The sequence below is a fragment of the Mus caroli genome, unplaced genomic scaffold, assembly GCF_978045245.1.
Source record: "Mus caroli unplaced genomic scaffold, Mus_caroli_1 scaffold_2, whole genome shotgun sequence".
Classification (NCBI taxonomy): Eukaryota; Metazoa; Chordata; class Mammalia; order Rodentia; family Muridae; genus Mus; species Mus caroli.
In genome coordinates this window covers 30,621,507-30,640,772 of record NW_028227257.1, presented here as the reverse complement: position 1 = coordinate 30,640,772, position 19,266 = coordinate 30,621,507, and positions in this window count along the sequence as shown.

Here is a 19,266-nt window from a genome sequence, read left to right as displayed (position 1 = left end):
AAGCAACTGAATGATTGAGATGCAGATGTTTACACCCAAACAAGGAAAGAAGTCCATGACTACTGTTGTTGAATTACTAAAAGGTGGAAGAAGCTGAGGAGGAGGGCAATACTAGAGGAAGACCAGCAGTCTCAACTAACCTAAAACCCCAGGATTTCTCAGGCACTGAACCACCGACCATGTAGCATATACCAGCTAATATGAGTCCCCCAACACATATATAGCAGAGGACTGTCGGGTTTGTACTCAGTTTGAGAATATGCACCTAACCCTCCAGAGACTTGGAGACACAAGGAGTGGAAAGATATGGTGGGGTGGAGGGGATAGTTGGAACATCCTCTTGGAGACAGGGGGAGGGCATGTGGGACAAGCAGGAAGGAAGACAGGGAGGGGGAAAAAGTCTTGAATATAAAATGGATTATAGAAAAAATAAAATGTAAGGAAGAAATTGAATATATATAAAGAACTCAAGAAGGTGGATTCCAGAAAAATCAAACAACCCCATTAAAAAACGGGGCTCAGAGCTAAACAAAGAATTCTCACCTGAGGAATACCAAATGGCTGAGAAGCACCTGAAAAAATGTCCAGCATCCTTAATCATCAGGGAAATGCAAATCAAAGCAACCCTGAGATTCCACCTCACACCAGTCAGAATGGCGAAGGTCAAAAATTCAGGTGACAGCAGATGCTGGCGATGATGTGCAGAAAGAGGAACACTCCTCCATTGTTGGTGGGATTGCAAGCTTGTACAACCACTCTGGAAATCAGTCTGGCGGTTCCTCAGAAAATTGGACATAGTACTACTGGAGGATCCAGCAATACCTCTCCTGGGCATATATGCAAAATATGTTCCAAGTGATAAGAAGAACACATGCTCCACTATGTTCATAGCAGCCTTATTAATATTAGCCAGAAGCTGGAAAGAACCCAGATGTCCCTCAAAAGAGGAATGGATGCAGAAAATGTGGTACATTTACACAATGGAGTACTACTCAGCTATTAAAAACAATGAATTTATGAAATTCCTAGGCAAATGGATGGACCTGGATGGCATCATCCTGAGTGAGGTAACCCAATCACAAAAGAACTCACATGACATGTACATACTGATGAGTGGATATTAGCCAAGAAACTTAGCATACCCAAGATACAAGATACAATCTGCAAAACACATGAAACTCAAGAAGAATGAAGACCAAAATGTGGACACTTTGCCCCTTCTTAGAGTTGGGAACAAAACACCCATGGAAGGAGTTACAGTGACAAAGTTTGGAGCTGAGACGAAAGGATGGACCATCTAGAGACTGCCATACCCGGGGATCCATCCCATAATCAGCCTCCAAACGCTGACACCATTGCATACACTAGCAAGATTTTGCTGAAAGGACCCAGATATAGCTGTCTCTTGTGAGGCTATGCCGTGGCCTAGCAAACACAGAAGTGGATGTGCACAGTCAGCTATTGGATGGCTCACAGGTCCCCCAATGGAGGAGCTAGAGAAAGCAACCAAGGAGATAAAGTGATCTGCAACCCTATAGGTGGAACAACAATATGTACTAGCCAGTACCCTCCCCCACCTCAGAGCTCGTGTTTCTAGCTGCATATGTATCAGAAGATGGCCTAGTCGGCCTTCATTAGAAAGAGAGGCCCATTGGTCTTGCAAACTTTATATGCCTCAGTACAGGAGAACGCCAGGGCCAAGAAGTGGGAGTGTGTTGGTAAGGGAGTGGGGGTAGGGTATGGGGGACTTTTGGGATAGCATTGGGAATGTAAATGAAGAAAATTCCTAATTAAAATAAGTGTTCTGTAAAAACAAAATGATATGAAGTTAAAAAAAAAAGAAATTAAAGACTTTCTAGAATTTAATGAAAATCAGGGCACAGGATATCAAAACTCCTGGGACACAATAAAATTATTGCTAAGAAGGAAACTCATAGTTCTGAGTGCCTTCATAAAGAAATTGGAGAGATCCAACTCTAGAAATTTATCAGCACATCTGTAATCTCTAGAATATTAAGAAACAAACACACGTTAGAGGAGTAGACAACAGGAAATAATCAAACTCAGGGCTGACATCAAACAATCAAGATATTTGCACAAGGATTCAACAAAACAAAGAACAGGTTCTTTGATAAAAATCAAGAAGATAGATAAACCCTTTATCAAAATAACTAACGGGTATCAAGACAGTATCCAAATTAGGAAAATCAAAAATAGAAAGGGAGATATAGCAATATATACTGGCAGAATTAAAAAAAAATCATCAGATCCTAGTACAAAAGCCTATATTCAATAATATTGGAAAATCTAGATGAGATGGATGATTTACTTGACAAATACCAGGTATCAAAATTAAATCAGCATTAGATAAACTATATAAACAGTCCCATGACCCTAAAGAAATAGAAGTAGTCACTAAAAGTCTCCAACCAAAAAAAGTCCAGGGACAGATGGCTTTAGGGCAGAATTTTATCAGATCTTTGAAGACAACCTAATACCAATACTTCTCATACCACTCCACAAAATATAAACAGATGGAACACTAATGAATTTGTTCTATGAAGATACATTTATGCTGATACCTATACCACAAAAAGACCCAATGAAAAAATAAGCTTCAGACCATTTTTTGTTTATGAATATCAATGCAAAAAAAAACCTCAATAAAATTCTTGCAACCTGAATCCAAGAACATACCAAAACTATCATTTACCACAATCATTTAGGCTTCAACCCCAAGATGCAGGAGTTGTTCAATATATGGAAATCCTTCAATATAACCCACTATATAAACATACTCAAAGAACAAATAATAACATGATTATTTCATTAGATCCGGAAAAGGCTTGTACTGGCTGGTTTTGTGTGTCAACCTGACACAGGCTGGTGTTATCTCAGAGAAAGGAGCTTCAGTTAGGGACATGTCTTCAGGAGATCCAGCTGTAAGGCATTTTCTCAATTAGTGATCAATGGGGGAGGTACCCCATCTCTGGGCTGGCAGTCTTGGTTCTATAAGAGAGCAGGCTGAGGCAAGCCAGTAAAGAACATCCCTCCATGGCCTCTGCATCAGCTCCTGCTTTTTGACCTGCTTGAGTTTCAGTCCAGACTTCCTTTGGTGATGAACAGCAATATGGAAGTGTAACCTGAATGAACTCTTTCCTCCCCACCTTGCTTCTTGGTCAAGATGTTTGTGCAGGAACATAAGCCCTGACTAAGACAAGGCCTTTGAAAATATTCAACACCACTTCCTGTTAAAAAGTCTTGGAATGATCAAGAAGTTAAGGCAAATACCTAAACAACAAACACTATTTTGCTCCATGATTCAGCTGTGTTCACCAATGAATTTGATCTTAAACCTGTTATGTTTTGAAATGTGCTTTGTGGGGTCCTAAAGTAAAAGATCATAAGATCATGTTCCCAGGGTTATATATATTCACTTTCAGATATTTTACTGCATAAAGTCATCTTAAGTGTGGATTGAAAGTGACCTGTCAAGGACAAATGAAGGTCCCTAAGCAATCCTCTTTATGAGTCTTGACATCTAGAATCACAAAACACTCCTGAAGCACCTACTTTCATTCTCTCTACACAAAGATTTGGAATGTATGAGAAGCATCAATGAGAAATTTAGACTCCTAACACTGAGACAAATACAATGTCTCCAAATTCCTGGTCAGCAGGAGTTCATTGTAGAGTTGACCACCATGTATCCTTTCTCTATCAGCAATATAGAATCAACTCTTGCCAGTCAAACTGTTTATAGGAAGTGTGTTATCTCAGAAGAAATGCTAAGGGTTGGTGAACTAGAGTCAATTTTGAAAGTTTTCTTAAAAATGTGCACAGGTAGTTTGGTATACACAGTCACAAGAAGGATGTGTTCCAATTTGTCTTTCCTTTCTGCCACCAATGAAAATATAGCCCAATTTCTCTTATTATAGAACTCATTTGTCCTTTAACTTATCACATATCATAAATGTCCTTGAGAGTCACCATAATTGCTTGCTTGTGCATTTCTTAAGTTTAGCACTGACAAAACAAAAGTGATTATTGGTCAGCATGTCCATGAGTCTCATTTCACAGAAAGGAAAACCAGGAATTAGTATTTATAGGCATGGCTCATGGTTCCCTATGAAGAGGGCTAATTTCTCTCCTTGTGTTTCTCCAGTGTCTGAGATGTCATAGTCAATGAATATGCTAAATTCTATTAATTACACATAGAAGTGAATGACATGCCATGATGTAATTGAATGGAAATATTCATGCTAAAGGATGGACATACAAAGACTGGATTATTTTACCTTGAAATTTTCCAACATATGAAAAATGACCAATCCTCAATCAACTGCAAGTAGGAGATTTGGCAAAGGACAAAAGAGAATTCTGTGTGAAATGATAAGACTTTGGGTGATCACAAAGGAACGAATTATCATGCTTCCTCCACAGAGTTAGAACAGGGCCATTGACTTCTTGCTACAGTTACCAGAAATGTTAGCTCATGCTGCTTCTGAGATCCTTTGCTTCTACTCCGAGACTCATGTTCCTGGAATAGTAAACAGTATGTCATCCCTACCTGGGCAGGTAACCTAGAGCTATCTCAGATTTTCCTAAAATTATAGAACAGTGGTGTTCTTTGTTTTCTGCCTTTGTTATCCTGATTTTCCTTTGTTTGAAACACATTATGTGGCTAAAAGGCTCTAGAAAATATTCTGTTGGGTGAAGTGGCCTATGGTCTGAGGGTGATCATTGTGATAGTTTATAAATGTGATCATCGCCCTAAGGTAGATATATTTGTTTTGATAAAGGAACCAAATGCATACACAAAAACTTTAACATGGGACTGTACAGGAATTCTGTTTTTATCCCCTATGGGAAGTTACTGGGTTGATCTTTGGTGAAGTTGAACTAAGGCAAACAAAATGTCCAAAACAAGAATATCTGTAGGAGCTACTTGACTACAAATCTTCTTCCTGACATGTTGCCTCCAATGCCAGCTAATTCCTTAGACCATGGGTACTAAGTATGTCCCAAACTGAGAGTGTTGGCTCTCATCTAGTCAACAATCCCATTATTTTCAGCCTTGTCTCACCTGTTTTGGCTCATATATGTGACATTTTTAGTCATTTGCTCATGCTTTGGAGGTAGATGGACTACAAACCTAGAGCCTCCTATGCTATACAAGATTATGTAGGAATTTATTGGTTATGGTACATGGCATCTAGTATATTATAGATGACTACAGTGCTAACATGTCTGAAAAGATCATTGGATCACTGGCGTGATTTTCACAGTCACTTTGACTTTTCAGGATAAACATATGTTCTGCTAATTGTAATTTCATTGATGGTCTATCATTTTTCATTTTTCCAGAGAGAAGTGTGTTCTTCATTTCCTCCAACTTATCTCTTTTCCTGAAGATAACATGGATACAATTCAAGTGTCAAAAAGTCAGAGGCTATGACTGAGGCTGTGCTGTGTTATCCAGCTCTTACAATACCTTGCTTATAGTGCACCAAACCTCAGATAGAAGACTCAGCTTTCAGTAATGTCACAGAATTATGTGGATAGTAGAAATCTCATTGGCTGCATCCCAGTCATGAACAACAGAGTAACATTCTCTTTTAATTTTCTCCTAATTTCTTTGAAGTGTCTTATGGCTTTCCCATTCTTTGCTCAATAAAATAGCTATCAGCACATGACTTGTTGTTTTCTGGGATTCTGTTGGGAAATAGGATAAAGAAGACAGGATCTGAGTAATCTTACCAACATTTGTATGTCGGGCATGCAGTATAGCCTGTGGACATGGTCAGGCTTGAGAGCACTTTAAAAAGCCACGAGGTGCTCAAATGCATCATGCAAATTCAGTTATTTCTACATTATGTGCAGAATGAAAGAGGATTTTTGGCTGCCACAATTGAATCTTGGTGTTCACTACAAAAAGGTGTCAGACAGTAAGGAATGTGGTCATCCGCAGAGAAGATGCTAATGTCCTTTTAATTTGGAGAGGTAGCATATGTGGAGAACATGGTTTCTTTCTCAAATATCCAGAGGCTTAATAAAAAGCAACTTCTTTCCTCAAGTCTCTAAAAAGCTTTGATACTTTTGTGGAGTGTGTAAGTAATTGTGCACATGAATATCCATGTGTGTCTGAGTGTATATATGAGTGAGGGGTATATTTGTGTGTGAAAAAGAAAATACCAAACAGCAGTTGACAGAGATAATCCAAATCTTTGAGAATTCATTTGACTAAATTTGGTCCATGATAAGAGTAACATGTCATGCCCACAGCTCTTATATTTCCTCATGTATTCACATCCAACTGTCCACCTAGCCATAGGATTCTTCCAGTCTACATAAGCAATGTGAAATATGGTAGAATTTCTTCTATCCCCAAGTGAGGTATGTTAGACAAAAATAACTTCTTACCATTATAGATATAGACAACATAATAGTGCCCCATATAAAAATCTGTGAAGTTTCCAGATATCCCCTCACAAACTTGCCTACCCATTTTACATTCAGTTCATTACACAAGTAAGAAATCCTCATACTGTGGCCAATTTCTTCAATGCTCCCAGGGCATAATGGGTTGTTGTTGTTGTTGTTGGGGATAGTGTAGAAAACCCTGATACAAAGTGAAAAATAGGATGTTTTACTCTGACAGTTATAGTCAGGACACCAAACAATCCAGGGTATAGAAGCAAAATTCATCAGGAATGGTACCAACCTCTTCCATGATCCACAGATTTTTACTCCTATAGGCATGCTTGTTGAACTTAATTTAGTCATCAATGTCCTTGAGATGAAGGAAAGAATTCTCTTGGGGGATATTTTGTGCTTTGTGTATTCATATGGTGATTTCTTTACACAGGGATCTAGTTACAACCCAGATGTTGGTATTTTGTAAAGCATTGTCCTTCATCACGTTCCCATTAAATAAATAAATAAATAAATAGTTAAATAGCCTATAACTGGGCAGAAGAGAATAAGATGAACTAAGAGGCCCTGAGACTGAGAGATCATCTCTTGTGGTACCATTATCTGGACACAAACAAAGAAGTGGCAGTTCAATATCAAGATTTCTGGTAAAGGACCATGTGACTGGAAAGTAAGTCATACCAGAATATATATATATATTACATGTTGTTATGTCATTATTCTCTACCAGGGTCAGTCCCCTAGTATGTTGTTTTTACATTGGTATTCCAACATGTTTAGCACGGACTCCAAGTTTAAACAAATGATTCAGGTATTAGATTAAGTACTAGGTGGAAGGTAGAGCATTTCCCTACACACCAAAATTTTTCAGTCAGATCTGGTTCTTGCAGCTTCATTAAAACTATGAAGTGAGAGGGTACTCGAAACATGATCCCAGCAACTTCTAAGAACTGCTGGCTAGTGTCTTAAAGTGCAACATAGCAAGTGGAAGTGCATCCCTGGAGCCAAGTGGCTCACAAGGACTATGGGAATGGCAGAAGACTTGATGATCACCAGTCCTATATCAGATGATGAGGTGCTATGTGATGTCCACTACTTAGGAGGAATGGAACAGAGAAAACCAATATCTGAAAGTCTCAAACACAGAAGACTTGTGAGCTGATACAGTAACTAGAAATCTGCTAATGTAAAGCTTTATATAAGCTTAGAAAAAATATATATATACACATATATAGTTTGTCAGAGATAAGAGAAATGGAGTAGTCTCCAAAGGAAGGAAAAAGAAAAAGAATTAATGTCTAGGAAATGTGATAACATTTGAAATGTAAATAAAGAAAATATCTAAAAAAATAAAATAAAAACCATTTAGTATCTCAAAAATAAGGGAAAAAAGAGAAATAATGACTCTAAAGGAAGGAGAAATCAAGAAAAATAAAATAGTCTCCAAATGGAAAGAGAAAGGAAAATAAGCAAAAATGTTACCAATTTCTGAAGGAAGGAGAGTGTTAACAGATTAAAATGAAACTACTTTCCATATTAAAGAAAGCAAAGTGGAATAAAAGAATATATTTGACCTCATTTAATTTTGCTTTAGTTATCAACATACAAATAATTATATTTTCAATGTTGATGGCAATTTTCTAGATTCCTTTTACAATAAGTAAGAAAAAAGCAGGAGGTCACTTATATATACTATCATAAAATCTGCAAGTAGTCATACTTACACTTCTTGTTTTTCAATTTGTTTCCCCTTGTTCTCCATTTATGTTCTAATTGCTCTAGCTAGAACACCCTTCATCATATTGAGTTGCTAGGGAGAGATTGAGTAACCTTGCCTTGTCCCAGTTTTTAGTGGGAATGCTTTAAATATCACTTCATTTGATTTGATGTTGACTGTTGGTTTCATATACCTTAGATGTGGTCTTTCATTGTGTCCTGTATTTCCTAGATTTTTCTTAGTAGCTTTTTGCATTTTATATTTTCTTTGATCATTTTCACAAATTTTTATGGTATCTTTTGCACCTGATATTCTTTCTTCTGTGTCTTATATTCTGTTGGTGATACTTTCATTTATGGAATCTGCTCTTTTACCTAGGTTTTCTATCTCCAGGGTTGTCTTCCTTTGTTATTTCTTTGATTTTGTTTCTATTTTTTGATCCTGGATGGTTTTGTTCAATTGCTTCATCTCTTTGGTTGTGTTTTCCTGTAATTCTTTAAGGGATTTTTGTGTTTCCTCTTTAAGGGCTTCTAACTATTTACCTGTGTTCTCCTGTATTTCTTTATGGGAGTAATTTTTGTTCTTCTTAAAATCTTCTATCATCATCATGTGATGTGATTATATATATGAATCTTGCTTTTTAGGTATATTGAGGGCATCCAGAACTTTCTGTGGTAGGAGAACTGTGTTTTGTTGATGCCAAGTAACCTTGATTTCTGTTATTTAGGTTCATGTGCTTGCCTCTTATCATCTGATTATCTCTGGTGTTAGTTGACCTTGCTGTCTCTGAATGGAGATTCTCCCTCCTGTGGCCCATGAGCCTGTGATCTTATTTGTGTCAGAATTCCTGGGAGACAAGCTCTCTCAAACCTGGATTTGGTTGTGGAAAACTGTGTCAAAGGCAGTGCACTGGCAGAAGGATCCTGTCCCCAGCTGCTTTGTGCCCTGTAGACTCCGGGCAAGTCCTTCTTTGGCCTGCTATTGGAGTAAAAGTGGTGGTGTTGCCTGGGAACTAAGACTTGACAGGACTCTTGGGGATCAGCTCTCTCTGGACTGTATTTGGATACTGAGAGATCTAGCACAGCCTTATCTCCAGGGCACAGTTGTAGACTCGAAGCTATAATCACATTTTAAACACTTAAACATCATCAGCTACTAGGAAAATGAGAATAAAAACACTTTGAGAGGCAATTTGGACTCAAGTAGAAGGGATTCCATTATGAAATTTCTCTGTAGAGAATGTGAATAGGGAACACGTAATCACAGTTACTGTTAGAGCTTTTAAGTGGTACAGTGTGTTGAATCCTCAGAAACAAAGAAACAGAACTACCACAAAATTTATATTTTCAACTATAGAATACACATCCAAAAGATACTGTTTCACTTGAGAGACACATGCTCATCTGCGCTCATAACTGATCTATTCAAAATAGCTAGGACATAGATCAGCCTAGATGTCTAGCACTTGGATCATGACTAATGATGATGTGGCAAAAATACATGATGGAATATTTTTTCAACTTTAAAGAACAATTATAAAATATTCCCCTAAAAGTTACATTTTTAAAGCTAGCCCCTAAATCTCATTCTCTTATTTGGCCATGGACTTATTCCTGAAGCAAACCAACAGTGCTGAACAGACCTTCAAAATTTATTATTCATCTAATATTTTTAATTACAACTTACCAATTTATGCTAGCACAGATATCCCCCTTCTACATTTTCATTTTAAAAATCCCCTCCTAAAAATTTTGGTTTATGCTTGCTAGTTTCTACTGCAGCCGCTTTTTGCTGATGCTTCTAATGCTGATGATATTGGTGGTCTTGATGATTGTGGTGCTACCATTGCCTGCACACACACACACACACACACACACACACACACACACACACACACACACATGCGCAGTCACTCACACCAAATTACCAGCACAAAGGTGATTTACTGGTCCAGAGAAAAAAGCAGAGTGTATCTGTGTGTGTAACATTATATCTCTGTGTGTGAGTGTGTGTGTGTGTGTGTGTGTGTGTGTGTGTGTGTGTGTGTGTGTGTAATTTGTTGTCTTCATTGATTCTGGGATCCAACTTCCATTATAGTTGGAAGGGAAGATGGGCTGGTCATTGAGAACCTAGAATTGCCTGACACCAAATGTATGTCCCTAAGAAGAGGGAACATAAAAACAATCCACTCACAACAGGCCTAGAGTTCTAGGTACAACAGGAGATAAATATATTAGTCTTCTTGTCTAGCTATAAATGAACGAAAACCACTAAACTCCTGCTCATGTCATCTGCTCTAGCTATCCCCATATACCCAAAGTCTGCTTAGATACAGAATTATAGATATACAAACTAGATTTATAGAATAAAATGGTATAGACATTTTTGTATCTGAGGACATCACATGATAAACTTTAAAATTATTAGGTTGTTAAATACAGATATGAACCTACACAATATTTTGAAAAGAAAAGGAGAAAGAACTTATCAAACACCACAGATGTCAAAAAAACGTAGGCCTATAAACTATGACAGAAAAGGAGAAATGGCCATGACTTCATGGTTTAGAAACTATTTTCTTACTCAATATGTGTGAATGTCATTCAAGGCTAATATCAGATTGGTAGGTATTAAATAAATAATTTCCGTTCATTTCTCTGAGGTTCTTTTTTCCTTATTTTTAACCAGAGACCAGAGTTTGTAAAAAACAAACTAACAAAGCCAAAATAAAGCCAAACCAAACAACAACAACAATGACAACAACAACAAAAATAACAAAAACAAAAATAGATTAAAAAAAACAAAAAACAAAGACTTAGACTCCTGCTGTAGACTAACACTTCTGGGTCTCCTATCTGTGCAGAATAGGTTCTGGTTGTAGGTGGGCAAAGGAGTTGGTGAAAGTGGGGTGACAAACAGACTCGACACAAGGGAGTGTGGAACTGAATGTAATTTGTCAAATAGAGCATCAAACTTTTTTTATACAGAAAAAAATAGGGAAGTTAGGTGACACACCAGCAAGATACAATGAGGTTACAGGATTCTTACACAAAACTGAGGAATGCAAATGCGGAAGGACTGGCAGGAACCAACTGGGATAAAATTCAATGTTAACAACTGAGATCAAAAACAGCCCCACCTAAAGTCAGCTTAAATTTAGAAGCCAGGGGCAAGGGCTTTATGCCCTTGCTACAGTTCCTATTCTAGTCTATTGTATAGTCCACAAACCCCCTAGGCTATTGAAAATACTTGTGTTGGGGTGTAACTCAGATATCTATTGTTCTAAGTATCTACTCTGGCTCCTCCTTATATCACAAACTTCCTTCTTCCTAGATAATGGTAAATTCCTGTGTAGGGCAGTGACTGAGCTGTCCTTGACAAGGGTCGGCTCAAGGACTGCCTAGGACTGGTGAAGAATCTAACTTAGCTATATGTCAAAAATTCAATCCTTAGAAGCACTTATAATAAAGCAATATTAAGGGAAAGCACACAGATCCGTTTACCAACTAAAGCAAGGACATTGGAGCATTCATTATATAGGATGCCACAATTCCAGGAGACTAAGTTTCCATGAACTTTTTGCCTCGGGACAGCACCCAGGTTTTTGGGGTCTGTCACACTTGTCACTACTGGAGTGGATGTAGCAGACTCAAAAGACCGAAAATAGTTCAGGGGAATCTCATCCTACTTAGAGTTTACTTTGTTCATGGCTTCTCAGGGTTCCTCGTGTTGATCATAGATTTCAAACTTGATAGCATAATAAAATTTCTGGAAAGAAGTAGCTACAATTTTGTTTCGTAACTACTTCAAGTAAATGAGATGTGATGGCCCTGGGGTTTTTTCTGCATATTTTGAGGAGATATTGTAACTTGAATTTACTCTTGTCAAGAGTGATGAACAACTCCTCTGCAGAAAATCTAACCATTCTGCTGTAGATTCTATGAATAACAACAACATTTGGCCTATCAATACCTCGTTATGGGAAAAATGAGATGTTATAAAGAAAGGAATATTCAAATAAATTTCCAGGAATCATAATTGAGATAAAGGGGATGCAAAGCAAGTTATGTTATATATTTGAGAAACTACTTTAAACTTAAATATCTCATTGGAGAAGCTGGAATATTTAAGGCTTTATAATTTTTACAGGAAAGAAAACAGGAGGAAGAGATGCAAGAGTAAAGAAAAACAAAGGAAGTAGATAGAGAAGAAAAGGCCATAATAGCAGTTGGATTTATTACAGACATGGAACATCTGAGCTTGAAAACTGTGGTAATTTACTCTGCCATCAAGAATAAGCTTTTGATCTTGGTTCCAGGACTCCTCCGAAAAGTAGTCTGCACAGGTGAGAGTGTGCACACAGAAGCTGACAGCTTCTGGGACAGGCAGGAGCCACAGAGCTTCTGAGGCAGCGCCCTTTTTGGGGTTCCAGACATCCGACCACCTTCCCGGCCAGAGGACAGGTGTCCATCTGGTCCGGAAGGCTTTTGCCTCAGGAATGGTGGGAGCCATCTGGGTCCCAGGACTCCTCCGAAAAGTAGTCTGCACAGGTGAGTGTGTGCACACAGAAGCAGACAGCTTCTGGGACAGGTGGGAGCCACAGAGCTTCTGAGGCAGCGCCCTTTTCGGGCTCCAGACATCTGACTACCTTACTGCCACAATGGGGTTCTTGGCCTGGGGAGTCTCCGGACAACCGCAAGGACCCACACAGGATCCCCCATGGGATCCTAAGACCTCTGGTGAGTGGAACAGAGCATCAGCTCCAATCCAATCGTGTGGGACATGAGACTGCATTAACTAGGGAAGCAGATAACCTGGCCTGATCAGGGGCACAAGTCCCTTCCAGTCCACTCCAGCACCAGGGTTATTTGTGGGCTGAGTTTCTGGACACCCCCAAGTTCCTCACAGGACCCTCCACTGGATCTTAAGACCTCTGGTGAGTGGAACACAACTTCTGCCAGGAGGCAGGTTTGAACACCAGATATTTGGGCACCTTCCCTGCAAGAGGAGAGCTTGCCTGCAGAGAGTACTCTGACCACTGAAACTAAGGATAGAGCTAGTCTCCCAGGTCTGCTGATAGCGGCTAACATAATCACCTGAGGAACAAGCTCTAACCAGTGACACATATAACAACTAACTCCAGAGATTACCAGATGGCAAAAGGCAAATATAAGAATCCTACTAACAGAAATCAAGACCACTCACCATCATCAGAGTGCAGCACTCCCACCCCACCTAGTCCTGGGCACCCCAACACAACCGAAAAGCTAAACCCGGATTTAAAAGCATATCTCATGATGATGGTAGAGGACATCAAAAAGGACTTTAATAACTCACTTAAAGAAATACAGGAGAGCACTGCTAAAGAGTTACAAGTCCTTAAAGAAAAACAGGAAAACACAACCAAACAGGTAGAAGTCCTTTAAGAAAAACAGGAAAACACATCCAAACAGGTGATGGAAATGAACAAAACCATACTAGACCTAAAAAGGGAAGTAGACACAATAAAGAAAACCCAAAGTGAGGCAACGCTGGAGATAGAAACCCTAGGAAAGAAATCTGGAACCATAGATACTAGATTCAGCAACAGAATACAAGAGATGGAAGAGAGAATTTGAGGTGCAGAAGATTCCATAGAAAACATCGGCACAACAATCAAATAAAATAAAAAATGCAAAAGGATCCTAACTCAAAACATTCAGGAAATACAGGACAGAATGAGAAGATCAAACCTACAGATAATAGGAGTTGATGAGAATGAAGATTTTCAACTTAAAGGGCCAGCAAATATCTTCAACAAAATTATAGAAGAAAACTTCCCAAACCTAAAAAAGAGATGCCCATGAACATACAAGAAGCCTACAGAACTCCAAATAGACTGGACCAGATAAGAAATACCTCCTGACACATAATAATCAGAACAACAAATGCACTAAATAAAGATAGAATATTAAAAGCAGTAAGGGAGAAAGGTCAAGTAACATATAAAGGCAGGCCTATCACAATTACACCAGACTTTTCACCAGAGACTATGAAAGCCAGAAGAGCCTGGACAGATGTTATACAGACACTAAGAGATCACAAATGCCAGCCCAGGATACTATACCTGGCCAAACTCTCAATTACCATAAATGGAGAAACCAAAATATTCCACGACAAAACCAAATTCACACATTATCTTTCCACGACTCCAGCCCTTCAAAGGATAATAACAGAAAAAATCAATACAAGGACAGAAACCGTGCCCTAGAAAAAACAAGAAAGTAATCCCTCAACAAACCAAAAAGAATACAGCCACAAGAACAGAATACCAACTCTAACAACAAAAATAAAAGGAAGCAACAATTACTTTCCCTTAATATCTCTTAATATCAATGGACTCAATTCCCCAATAAAAAGACATAGACTAAGAGACTGGCTACACAAAGAGGACACAACATTCTGCTGCTTACAGGAAACCCATCTCAGGGAAAAAGACAGACACTACCTCAGAGTGAAAGGCTGGAAAACAATTTTTCAAGCAAATGGTCTGAAGAAACAAGCTGGAGTAGGCATTCTAATATCGAATAAAATCGAGTTCCAACCCAAAGTTATCAAAAAAGACAAGGAGGGACACTTCATAGTCATCAAAGGTAAAATCCTCCAAGAGGAAATCTCAATTCTGAATATCTATGCTCCAAATACAAGGGCAGACACATTCATTAAAGACACTTTAGTAAAGCTCAAAGCACACATTGCACCTCACACAATAATAGTGGGAGACTTCAACACACCACTTTCATCAATGGACAGATCGTGGAAACAGAATCTAAACAGGGACACAGTGAAGCTAACAGAAATTATGAAACAAATGGACTTAACAGATAACTACAGAACATTTTATCCTAAAACAAAAGGATATACCTTCTTCTCAGCACCTCACGGGACCTTCTCCAAAACTGACCATATAATTGGTTACAAAACAGGCCTCAACAGATACAAAAATATTGTATATATCCCATGCATCCTATCAGACCACCATGGACTAAGGCTGATATTCAATAACAACATAAATAATGGAAAGCCAACATTCACGTGGAAACTGAACAACACTCTTCTCAATGATGCTTTTGTCAAGAAAAGAATAAAGAAAGAAATTAAACACTTTTTAGAGTTTAATGAAAATGAAGCCACAACAGACCCAAACCTATGGAACACAATGAAAGCATTTCTAAGAGGGACACTCATAGCTCTGAGTCCCTCGAAAAAGAAACTGGAGAGAGCACAAACTAGCAGCTTGACAACACATCTAAAAGCTCTAGAAAAAAAGGAAGAAAATTCCCCCAAGAGGAGTAGACGGCAGGAAATAATCAAACTCAGGGGTGACATCAACCAAGTTGAAACAAGAAGAACTATTCAAAGAACTAACAAAACGAGGAGTTGGTTCTTTGAGAAAATCAACAGGATAGATAAACCCTTAGCTAGACACACTAGATACCTAAACATGATAAAAACAATCTACAGCAAACCAGTAGCCAACATCAAAGTAATTGGAGAGAAACTCGAAGCAATCCCACTAAAATCAGGGACTAGACAAGGCTGTCCACTCTCTCCATACCTATTCAACATTGTACTTGAAGTCCTAGCCAGAGCAATTCAACAACAAAAGGAGATCAAGGGGATACAAATTGGAAAAGATGAAGTCAAAATATCACTTTTTGCAGATGATATGATAGTATGTATAAGTGACCCTAAAAATTCCATCAGAGAACTCCTAAACCTGATAAACAGCTTCGGTGAAGTAGCTGGATATAGAGGGCACAGGGACAACATCCTTATTAACAAAATCGGAAATGAAAAGGGAAACATAACAACAGATCCTGAAGAAATCCAAAACACCATCAGATTCTTCTACAAAAGGTTATACTCAACAAAACTGGAAAACCTGGATGAAATGGAGAAATTTCTAGACAGATACCAGGTACCAAGTTAAATCAGGATCAATTTAATGATCTAAACAGTCCTATATCCCCTAAAGAAATAGAAGCAGTCATTAATAGTCTCCCAGCCAAAAAAAGCCCAGGACCAGATGGGGTTAGTGCAGAGTTCTACCAGACCTTCAAAGAAGATCTAATTCCAGTTCTGCACAAACTATTCCACAAAATAGAAGTAGAGGGAACTCTACCCAATTCTTTCTATGAAGCCACAATTACTCTGATACCTAAACCACAGAAAGACCCAACAAAGATAGAGAACTTCAGACCAATTTCCCTTATGAATGTAGATGCAAAAATACTCAATAAAATTCTCGCTAAATGAATCCAAGAACACATTAAAGCAATCATCCATCCTGACCAAGTAGGTTTTATTCCAGGGATGCAGGGATGGTTTAATATACAGAAATCCATCAACGTAATCCATTACATAAACAAACTCAAAGAGAAAAATCACATGATCATCTCGTTAACATGCTGAGAAAACATTTGACAAAATCCAACACCCATTCATGATAAAAGTCTTGGATAGATCAGGAATTCAAGGCCCATACCTAAACATGATAAAAACAATCTACAGCAAACCAGTAGCCAACATCAAAGTAATTGGAGAGAAACTCGAAGCAATCCCACTAAAATCAGGGACTAGACAAGGCTGTCCACTCTCTCCATACCTATTCAACATTGTACTTGAAGTCCTAGCCAGAGCAATTCAACAACAAAAGGAGATCAAGGGGATACAAATTGGAAAAGATGAAGTCAAAATATCACTTTTTGCAGATGATATGATAGTATGTATAAGTGACCCTAAAAATTCCATCAGAGAACTCCTAAACCTGATAAACAGCTTCGGTGAAGTAGCTGGATATAAAATTAACTCAAACAAGTCAATGGCCTTTCTCTACACAAAGGATAAACAGGCTGAGAAAGAAATTAGGGAAACAACACCCTTCTCAAGAGTCACAAATACTATAAAATATCTTGGCGTGACTCTAACTAAGGAAGTGAAAGATCTGTATGAAAAAAACTTCAAGTCTCTGAAGAAAGAAATTAAAGATCTCAGAAGATGGAAAGATCTCCCATGCTCATGGATTGGCAGGAACAACATTGTAAAAATGGCTATCTTGCCAAAAGCAATCTAAAGATTCAATGCAATCCCCATCAAAATTCCAACTCAATTCTTCAACAAATTAGAAAGAGCAATCTCCAAATTCATCTGGAATAACAAAAAACCTAGGATAGCAAAAACTCTTCTCAAGGATAAAAAAACCTCTGGTGGAATGACCGTGCCTGACCTAAAGCTTTACTGCAGAACAATTGTGATTAAAAACTGCATGTTACAGGTATACTGACAGACAAGTAGACCAATGGAATTGAATTGAAGACCCAGAAATGAACCCACACACCTATGGTCACTTGATCTTCGACAAGGGAGCTAAAACCATCCAGTGGTAGAAAGACAGCATTTTCAAAAAATGGTGCTGACACAACATGTTGTTATCATGTACAACAATGTGAATTGATCAATTCCTATCTCCTTGTACTAAGATCAAATCTTAGTAGATCAAGGAACTTCTCATAAAACCAGAGACACTGAAACTTATAGAGGAGAAAGTGGGGAAAAGCCTTGAAGATATGGGCACAGGGGAAAAATTCCTGAATAGAACAGCAAAGGCTTGTGCAATCCCCATCAAAATTCCAACTCAATTCTTCAACAAATTAGAAAGAGCAATCTCCAAATTCATCTGGAATAACAAAAAACCTAGGATAGCAAAAACTCTTCTCAAGGATAAAAAAACCTCTGGTGGAATGACTGTGCCTGACCTAAAGCTTTACTGCAGAACAATTGTGATTAAAAACTGCATGTTACAGGTATACTGACAGACTAGTAGACCAATGGAATTGAATTGAAGACCCAGAAATGAACCCACACACCTATGGTCACTTGATCTTCGACAAGGGAGCTAAAACCATCCAGTGGTAGAAAGACAGCATTTTCAAAAAATGGTGCTGACACAACATGTTGTTATCATGTACAACAATGTGAATTGATCAATTCCTATCTCCTTGTACTAAGATCAAATCTTAGTAGATCAAGGAACTTCTCATAAAACCAGAGACACTGAAACTTATAGAGGAGAAAGTGGGGAAAAGCCTTGAAGATATGGGTACAGGGGGAAAATTCCTGAATAGAACAGCAAAGGCTTGTGCTGTAAGATCTAGAATTGCAAATGGGACCTCATGAAACTGCAAAGCAAGGCAAAAGACACCGTCAATAAGACAAAAAGACCACCAACAGATTGGGAAAGGATCTTTACCTATCCTAAATCAGATAGGGGACTAATATCCAATATATATAAAGAACTCAAGAAGGTGGACTCCAGAAAGTCAAATAACCCCATTAAAAAATGGAGCTCAGAAATGAACAAAGAATTCTCACCCGAGGAATAACAAATGGCAGAGAAGCACCTGAAAAAATGTTCAACATCCTTAATCATCAGGGAAATGCAAATCCAAACAACCCTGAGATATCACCTCACACCTGTCAGAATGGCTAAGTTTAAAAATTCAGGTGACAGCAGATGCTGGCGAGAATGTGGAGAAAGAGAAACACTCCTCCATTGTTGGTGGGATTGCAAGCTTGGACAACCACTCTGGAAATCAGTCTGGTGGTTCCTTAGAAAATTGGACATAGTACTACTGGAGGATCCAGCAATACCTCTCCTGGGTATATATCCAGAAGATGTCCCAACCGGTAAGAAGGACACATGCTCCACTATGTTCATAGCAGCCTTATTTATAATAGCCAGAAGCTGGAAAGAACCCAGATGCCCCTCAACAGAGGAATGGATACAGAAAATGTGGTACATTTACACAATGGAGTACTACTCAGCTATTAAAAAGAATGAATTTATGAAATTCCTAGCCAAATGGATGGACCTGGAGGGCATCATCCTGAGTGAGGTTACACAATCACAAAGGAACTCACACAATATGTATTCACTGATAAGTGGATATTAGCCCAAAACTTAGGATACCCAAGATATAAGATACAATTTGTTAAATGCATGAAACTGAAGAAGAATGAAGACCAAAGTGTGGACACTTTGCCCCTTCTTAGAATTGGAAACAATCACCCAT